This window comes from Canis lupus, chromosome 21 (genome assembly GCF_003254725.2).
Source record: "Canis lupus dingo isolate Sandy chromosome 21, ASM325472v2, whole genome shotgun sequence".
In the NCBI taxonomy this organism is placed as follows: Eukaryota; Metazoa; Chordata; class Mammalia; order Carnivora; family Canidae; genus Canis; species Canis lupus.
Window position 1 is genome coordinate 41,191,820 of NC_064263.1, and position 8,695 is coordinate 41,200,514.

Genomic DNA, 8,695 nt, shown 5'->3' on the forward strand with positions numbered 1-8,695 from the left:
TGTCCCAATCCTATTCTGACCTTTCCTTTCCCGTAGGGATTCAATTTTCTCCTAGGCCTGCTTATCTTTCAGGCCGAACCGACATTATTCCAGAACTTGGCCCTGAAAAAGACAGGCCCCACTGACCCCCCGTGAAAGAAGTTTGCTCAGGACCAGAGGAAGGGTGTTCCTCTTCCCCGCAGCTGCAGGAATACGAAGCGCACCGGGCACCGCGTTCTCAGCAGCTGCTCTGACCAAGGAGTTCTTTGAAACCAGAACAACAAAGGAGACTTCAGAGGTCTTCGGTTCGTCCCCTGAGAGTGCCGCCGCCCATTTTATTTAATATTTAGACGTGACTCTGTGTCGGAGACACCACAATGATTTGCCTGGTGGGTAGCGGGATGCCGCAGATGGGACGCGGATGCCACAGGTGGGATATGGATGCCGCAGGTGCGACACGGATGCCGCAGGTGGACGTGGATGCTGCAGGTGGGACATGGATGCCACAGGTGGGACACGGGTGGTGCATGTGGGACGCGGATGCCGCAGGTGGACGTGGATGCTGCAGGTGGGACACGGATGCTGCAGGTGGACGTGGTTCCACAGGTGGGAGGCGGAGCTGGGAAAGTGCCTGCTGGTGGCCAAGGAGCTGGACCCCGGAGGTCGGGCCACACTGCAGAGTGACAGACCCACAACACCCCAGCACGCGCTCTCCTGATATACTAGGTTTATGCCAATGTCATTTTTTTTCTGTTCTAATACACGTGACCCGACTGCTCAGTGTTTTATTTGCCTTTTCCCCAAGAGGAACGCTGAGCGCATCTCTTTGTGAGCTTCTTGGTCCTTGGCAGTTGCCTGCACACTAGGTTTTTGAGCTCCTCACCCATTTTTCTATTTGCAGTGCTGTCCATTTCTCACAGATTCATTGGAAGAATTAATCGCTCGACATGTTTTAGATGCTGTCATTTGCCAGTTTCTCTCTAAAAATGTATTCTTAAAAAAAATAAATAAAAATAAAGATGAATTCTTATTTTTGACGTATTCAAGTTCACTATTTCACATTTTGGTTTGTGCTTTGAAATTATAAGAATTTCTTCCCTCGTCCACATCACAAGTTTATATTTTAAAAGATTTACTTATTTATTATACAGAGACATTGAGAGAGAGAGAGAGAGTCGGGGGAGAGGAGACAGAGGAAGAAGGAGAGAATCTCAGATAGACTCCCAGCTGAGTGCAGAGCCTGAAGCAGGGCTGGATCTCAAGACCCCGAGCTCAGGACTGGAGGGGAAATCAAGAGTCCAATGCTTACTTAACCAACTGAGCCACCCAGGTGCCCCCACTAATTCATTTATTTATTTGTTGAACAGTTTATATATTGCCCTCTACCCCTCACCCTGCTCATGCTTATCTCAAATAAATAAATTATATGGTGAAAAAAACTTTTTAAAAAAGATTTTATTTATTGATTAGAGAGAGAGAGAGAGAATGCAAGCATGAGCTGAGGAAGGGGCAGCAAGGGAGGGAGAGGGACAAGTGGCTCCACACTGAGCCCTGAGCCCTGAGCCCAACCCAGGACTCAATCTCATGACCCTGAGGTCACTACCTGAGCTGAAACCAAGAGTCAGATGCTTACCTCACTGAGCCACCCAGGCGCCCCACAAGTTTAGTTTGTGAAAATATTTTCTATTAACTTTATCATTCTACCTTTGTATTTAATATCCTAGTGTTGATATTTGTATATGTATGGGGCAAGGATCCTGTTTCATTTTTCTCTGTAGGGTGACCAGTTCCTTCGAAACTCTCTTTAAGTAAGCCCTCTCTTCCTCCATGATTTGAGGTGTCTCCTGCATCACATATTACTGTCCTTAAGTGTGGCCCTAGCTCTGCACTCTCTTCTCTCCCGTTGGTCAATGTGTCCTTTGTTTGCCAATACTACTACTTTGTTTCTACTACCGCATTGGCTCTGTGTGTTAGTGCCTGAGTAAGGCAAGTGTCAACTCTTTGCATTCTTCTTTTTTTATTTAACTAGCTAACTAACTAAGTAATTATATGTATTTATTCATGAGAGACACAGAGAGTGCCAGAGACATAGGCAGAGGGAGAGGCAGGCTCCCTGTGGGGAGCCCAATGCAGGACTAGATCCCAGGACTCTGGGATCACGACCTGAACCAAAGGCAGACCCTCAGCCACTGAGCAACCCAGGTGCAACCTCTTCACACTCTTATTTATGAAGATTTATTTTTCTATGTATGATCTTTACTTCTCAATATAAATTTCAGAGTTAAAAATAAATAAATAAATAAATAAATAAATAAATAAATAAATAAATAAATAAATAAATTTCAGTAATTTTCTTCGATTCCTCAAAGTTCACCTGGAATTTTGCTTTGAAGGCATTACATTTGTCCATTAATTTGGGATAGAATTAACATCTTTATTTTTTTTAAGATCTTATTTATTTATTCATGAGAGACATAGAGAGAAAGAGGCAGAGACAGAGACACAGGCAGAGGGAGAAGCAGGCTCCATGTGGGACTGGATCCCGGGACTCCAGGATCACGCCCTGGGCCAAAGGCAGGCGCTAAACCGCTGAGCCACCCAGGGATCCCTAATTAACATCTTTTTTTTTTCTTCAATTTTTATTTATTTATGATAGTCACACAGAGAGAGAGAGAGGCAGAGACACAGGCAGAGGGAGAAGCAGGCTCCATGCACTGGGAGCCTGACGTGGGATTCGATCCCGGGTCTCCAGGATAGCGCCCTGGGCCAAAGGCAGGCGCCAAACCGCTGCGCCACCCAGGGATCCCTAATTAACATCTTTACAAAATGAAATCATCCCATCTGAGAGCCTGCAGCTCCTCTCCAATTAAATCACATCATCGTATGACGTGTTTATTAGAGGTTTGAAATCTTCTCCAGTGTGATTCCGCATTCATTTCATCCCTAGGTATTTTGTAGATACGTTGTTACCAGGAATGGTTTCCTATTTTTAATCGTATTTTCTATTTGGTTATTTCTGATATGGAGAAATGTGGTTGGTTTCTGGATCAACTGTTGGGTTATCTTATTAAATTCTCTTATCAAGTCTAGTAGTTTTTTGATTTGTGGCTTCTAGGAGTTAATGGTTTTAATATCTGCTAATAATGACAGTTTAATCTCCACCTTTCCAATTTTAATATTTCTTCTTTCTTTTTATTTTCCAAGGTATTCTCCATGGCTGCCAGACGTACGATAGAAAACAGTGGTGATAGTTGGTAGTCTGTCTACGCTCATTCTAGATCCTCAGAAAATGGATTAGAAGTTTTCCATTAAAGTATTTGTTTACTGTCAACTAGTCTGATACATTTAAGAGAGTTACCTTTGATGTTCAGTTTCATAAAGGATTTTTTTACACCATAAATATATCTTGAGCTTTCTCAAATGATTTTTTTTCATCAACTGAGATACTATTTATCTTTTTTAGGCTATCAATTGACAGAATGTTATGGTCTTTTTCATACTGATCAATATTATAGTGTTGACCTCCTTGCGCATTCCAAGAGTAAACCAAGGCAATGGTGAGGCATTCTTAAGCTCCGATTAGATTGTTTACACTATATTCCATTTTGAATGTGCCTTTGAAAACAAAATGGGCTATTGTTTTATGTCCTTGTACAACCCAAGTCTGGTTTTGGAATCAAGATTACTCTAGCTTCTTCAAATGGCTGTACAACTTCATTTTCTGTGTTCTACCACAGCTTGTATAACACATATTTAACCGTCCCTAAGATTCTATCAGGCTCCTGAAGAACATCTGGCCTCAGAGGAGAATCTGGGGAGGAGAGATTTTATCAACCATTTCACCGTATCTAATATTTATTTGGCTTCCTAAAGATGACTATGTCTCCTTGCAACAACAACAAAAAATCCTACTTACATAAATACCTCTGTGGCATTGTTTAATCTAAATTAACACATGGTGTGTCACCGTGAGTTGATTAAGTCGAATCTAGGAACAGGAGCTCTGTATTAAGCCCAAATGTGAGCCAGAAAAGGGGAACTTAGGTTAACCTTTTGGGTCCACACGGAGAGTTAGTCTGCCTCTGTGAACTGGCTCTAACTAGCTCAGAACAATCCCTCTGAAGAGCTTTTATGCTGAGAAATGCTACAGTCATTGAAAGGTCCGATAATTATGCAGTTTTGCTTTGTGTTGTGCTGTAGTTAGTGTTGTTGATTGCTGCCTCTCCTGGCTTCTTCCAGAGGCCATTGGGGGTACATGTGGGGAATGCAGGTGTCCCCTTACCTGGGAGCCACCAGCAGTGAGCTGAAAGGAGAAACATGGGAGATCTGATCTTTGAAAGGATTCTTTTGTAGGTTTGCTAGTACTAGTGTGGGACTAGGGGCAGAGTGAGGAGCCACCAGAGCAGAAAGCACCCCCTGCCTGAGCAGGTTGCCTTGCCCTGGAACTGGGGAGCTGCTGCTCCCTACAGGATATCATGGAGGTGGAGCTCCTGGTCTCAGGAAGCACAAAGGGGCTGAGTACACGTGTTCTCTCATGCTGGATGCTTTGTGCACCCGCCCCAGCCCTGCCACGTTTGTTTGTTCCTTGGGAATATATGCAGCCATATCATCTACCGCGGGCCCGAGAATTTAACGCTTTCTTCAGTTGTTCCAATGCGCTATTTTCTTTGAATCTCCCTGAGTGAATTGAAGGGTGGGTGTGAGGAATGCACCTGTTCTGGGGCTGAAGCTGTGGGTCTGCAGCAGCTTCCCTCTCCTGGAGCGCTGGTCTGTCTGTGCCTAGACTCCCAAAGAAAAGGATCTGTGGTGCTTGGAATTAGAAGGTGGCGCCCCACCCCGTGCTGGGAGATGTTTGACAACTGCCTCCCCAGAAGCCAGAAGTGAAAAAAAAATCCGTGCCTCACAGTGTGCCTCATCAGTTTCTATGGTATAAAGCATCCCACCTTGGCTAAACTCGTATGACCAATGACTTAACAGTTGGTTGTCCTGGCCCCCCCCCAGGACAGTCCACCTTCCCAGGATAGAGACGACCAGATACACCATGTGTCTAAGCTGAGACTTTCAACGATTCCTCAGGAGAAAAGGAAAAAAAGGAAGCAAAACAAAACTTCTCTTCACAAAAGTGGTGGCTGTTAAAGAAACTGCTCCAGTTTGAGAGAAAAGTAAAAGTATGTGTCCCTCAATGTTTGTAAAGATAGCTAAGCCATAAAGCATATCCTCTGTCCTCGGAGCAAATTACATAGATTACGGAAATGATCATGAGGGGAATGAATGAGATGATGATCACTCAAAAAGACTATTTGCTATTGAGAAAGAAAGTACAACAAAGTTAAGAATTCGTGTCCCTAGAGGCTCCTGGCTGGCTCAGATCGTAGGGCATGGGACTCTTGTTCTTGGGATGGAGGCATGAGCCCCTCGTTGGGTGTAGAGATGACTTAAAATAAGTTAATAACATTTTTAAAAGAATTAGTGCCGATCAATGCATAAGATGAAACTTGAAAAAAGAAAGGGCAAGACCTGAACATCTTTTGTGGGGAGCATAAACTCTTTCTGTTAAGCTATTCTCGATTTAAGTTTTTTAAAAGGTATTTTTATGATGCAGGATATAGTATTTAGTTTTAAAACCAGCAATGCTTTAGAGAGTACATGAATTGTAGCCTCAACGGATGCCCACAGTTGTTCACAAGTGGATGCTAAACAAGTAGTTCATATTGGAAAGAAGAAAGTGAAGAATAAAAGGAAATCATACAGATGGAAATGCTGATAAAGTTTTCTTTTACTCTAACTACCTGGGGGTCTTTAGACGGAAAAGATGACGCAGTCAATATTGCATGTGTTCCTGAACCCGCTTTGCCCTCTCTTTTCCTTGTGGCAAGTTTTGAGCTCCTCCAGCCTCAGTTTCTCCCGGTGCTACCTGTGGAGTTCCAGGGCCCAGAGAATGTTCCCTCTTCCCTTGCACAGCTGCAGGGACTCCGCCTTGTCTTGTGCATCACAAACACTGTCCTGGGCACAATGTTTCTACCAAAGAGATCTTCAGAGACACCCAGACTTGAAAGAATGTTGCTGTGTCCTGAGTAGTCAAAGCAGGATCTTTAAAAATCTAACTCTGCTTGGTCCTCTCCCTTCTTAAAGCGTTAATAATGTGTGGCAGCGTAATAATCTATTAATTAATCTTCTGTCTTCTGCAACGTATAAAGTATTATGAACTGTCTTGCAGCGCAGAAAGGTTCAGTGTATGAAGAGCTCTGAGGTGCTCAGACCGACCCAAGCCCCCTTTCAGCCTTAATGGACCCACCCCGACCACACCCAATGAGGCAGTCTTTTAGGTCTCAGATCCAGGGTCAGGGTCTGTGGGGATCCCCCACATGCATCACCAAGCAGTTCTCAGACACCAACTGGGTGTGCTAGAATTCCACTCATTTCTGACACTCTCTACCCAGGGAGAGCACAGAAGCCTCCCGTTAAGGAGTCAGTCCTAGGACAGGATCTTTCCCCTTCACCTCAGCCAGGCAGATGTCAATCCTATACCCCCGCTGCTCTGTGTGCTTCTGACAGACCCCAGACAGGCTGAGGGATCCAGGTGGCTGGATCCCCACCTCCCCCTTGGGTTGGAATAATGTGCTAGAAGCTCTCACAGAACTCGAGGAAACACTTACTTCTATTTACCAGTGTCATGAAGGCTATAGAAGAGGATACAGAGGAAGAGCCAGATGAGGAGATCCGGAGGGCAAAGGATGGGAAAGGCCACAGGCCCCATGTCCTCCCAGGTCACCACTCTCCCGAGTCTCCATATGCTTACACCCTGGAAGCTCTCTGAACCGAGGCCCTCTGGGGTTTTATGGAGGCTTCGTTGCATAAGGGATTACTTAAATCCTGGGGCATGGGGGATTGATTCAATGCTCCTGTCCCTGAACCTTCCCTCTAGTAAGAGGACGGAACGAAAGTGCCTCCAATCATATGCTTGGGCCTCCTGGCAATCAGCCCCTGTCCTTCGTGAGGTCCCAAGTCACCTCACGAACGTCACTAAAGACCCCTCTGTGTCTGTCAACACCTAGGCAGTTCCAAAGGTTTGGGAGTCTGCCACTGTGAAAGACCAAGAAATATGGGACATATTTCAACATCAGAATGATGAAATTTTTATTTCTTATCCATGTGAACCTTGCAGGTAAGTATGGTTATTCTTCTCATTTTAAATTCATGAAAATGCTCATCATTCTCTCTGCTGTCCCTCTGACCGTGGGATCCAGGCCTCCCGTGCCTCCCTGGGTCACGGTGTCCTGTGGAACTTCTTTTTTAACTTTGGCTTTCTGATTCTTCAAGCCTTGGTCCCCTTCTCATCCACTTACATTAATTGCAACAGAGCAAAGGGGGGTCTCTGAGGCCCCTTAATAGCCTGGTCACGGGGTGGGGGGGGCATCTACCTTATGTAAACCAGGTCACTCTGAGAGTGAAGGGGTTGCCACTACTGATAAAGCTGACACAAGAAGCCCTAATGGGCACTGTCTCTGCAAACCTGGACACAGCGATTCCGGGGAGACCTGGGACATCTCTCTAAGGCCTGGACATTTGATGCCACCATGCCAGCATCTTCCTTCTGTATTAGACACCAGGGAATTAGCTGCCGGTCCCTAATATCTATTGTTCTAGCAGGGCCCTGCAGAGATCTGAGTGTCCCTTCCAAGAAGTTTGAATACACGATGTGACAAAGGATGAGACCACGCGGTGCTTGTTCACGTCCCTGTGAGGAGCGTCTCTTGGTGTCTAGAAATTGCACTCAGTCTCTCTGTAATGTCTCTATCAAAGAAGGGAATGACTTGAATGCTGTGTGAAAGTGGGGGAGGGAGCATTCCAGCACAGAAGGGCCACGAAGGAGCAAAAGAATTGTCACAGGATGGGGTCACTGACCCAGAATTTCTGCCCTGGGGAGCCAAGGGGGCAGACTGTGGGCATCCCATGGCCTCCTCTGGGAAGCAGCCCCCAAGCTCCCTGTCACCAATGGCTGTGGAGGGTTGACAACTGCCCGTCTCCCCACATGTCTACTCCTACGACCCCGGGAGCCAAAGCAGCTCAGGGTCGTGGACTCAGTGGACCTAGGGACCCCAGCTTTCCCAAGGAATGATTTGTGTGGGGAATATCCAAATGTAGCTTAGCATCGCCTTGGCTAAGGCCCACAGGGCAGAGAGATCCTTTGACAGTTGTCTGCCTGCAGCTTCAGCTCATCACACCTACAGGAATTAAGATGAGACCCAGCCCCAGAAGAGGCATCACTCCCGCACTGGCAGGCGCCCATCTCAGCCAATGATTCCCTCACGCTCGTGTAATCCTCGCCTGATTTGCTTCGTCCTGGGTCAGCCTCCCCTTTGCAACGTCCTGCTCGGATCCCTTCTAGTCTTGTAACAAGTCAGAAGTGGGCCTCCTGCTTCTTCTCTGGGTTACTGGTGGAGCATGAATGCCACCCCCGACCTGGCCACTACGGAGCATCTTGCAGCCTCTGGGCTGCCCCGTCTCCAGGTTTCTGGCATCAGCCCTGCAGGCACTTGTCTTGTGTCTGCCGAGCCGCTGGTGTTCCTCGTCTGCCAGGGGCGCTCCAGGCAGCACCCCTGAGCCAGCACCCCTGGGCCGGGCCTTCCCTGCCCTACTGCCTCCGGCCTGTGGCCCAGGGCCTCAGTGTGACAAGGACGGGTCTGTCCTCTGGACGCCCCCTGAAGCCGCCACA

At 46.6% G+C, this 8,695-nt stretch overlaps 1 long non-coding RNA gene across 1 annotated transcript; it reads left to right on the forward strand.

Moving 5' to 3' along the window:
• LOC125753252 (uncharacterized) lies at positions 1-5,737 on the forward strand. The gene is made up of 2 exons (XR_007404613.1): positions 1-468; positions 3,184-5,737. It is a non-coding gene; the product is annotated as an uncharacterized LOC125753252 (long non-coding RNA).
• Positions 5,738-8,695: the final 2,958 nt, after the last annotated feature.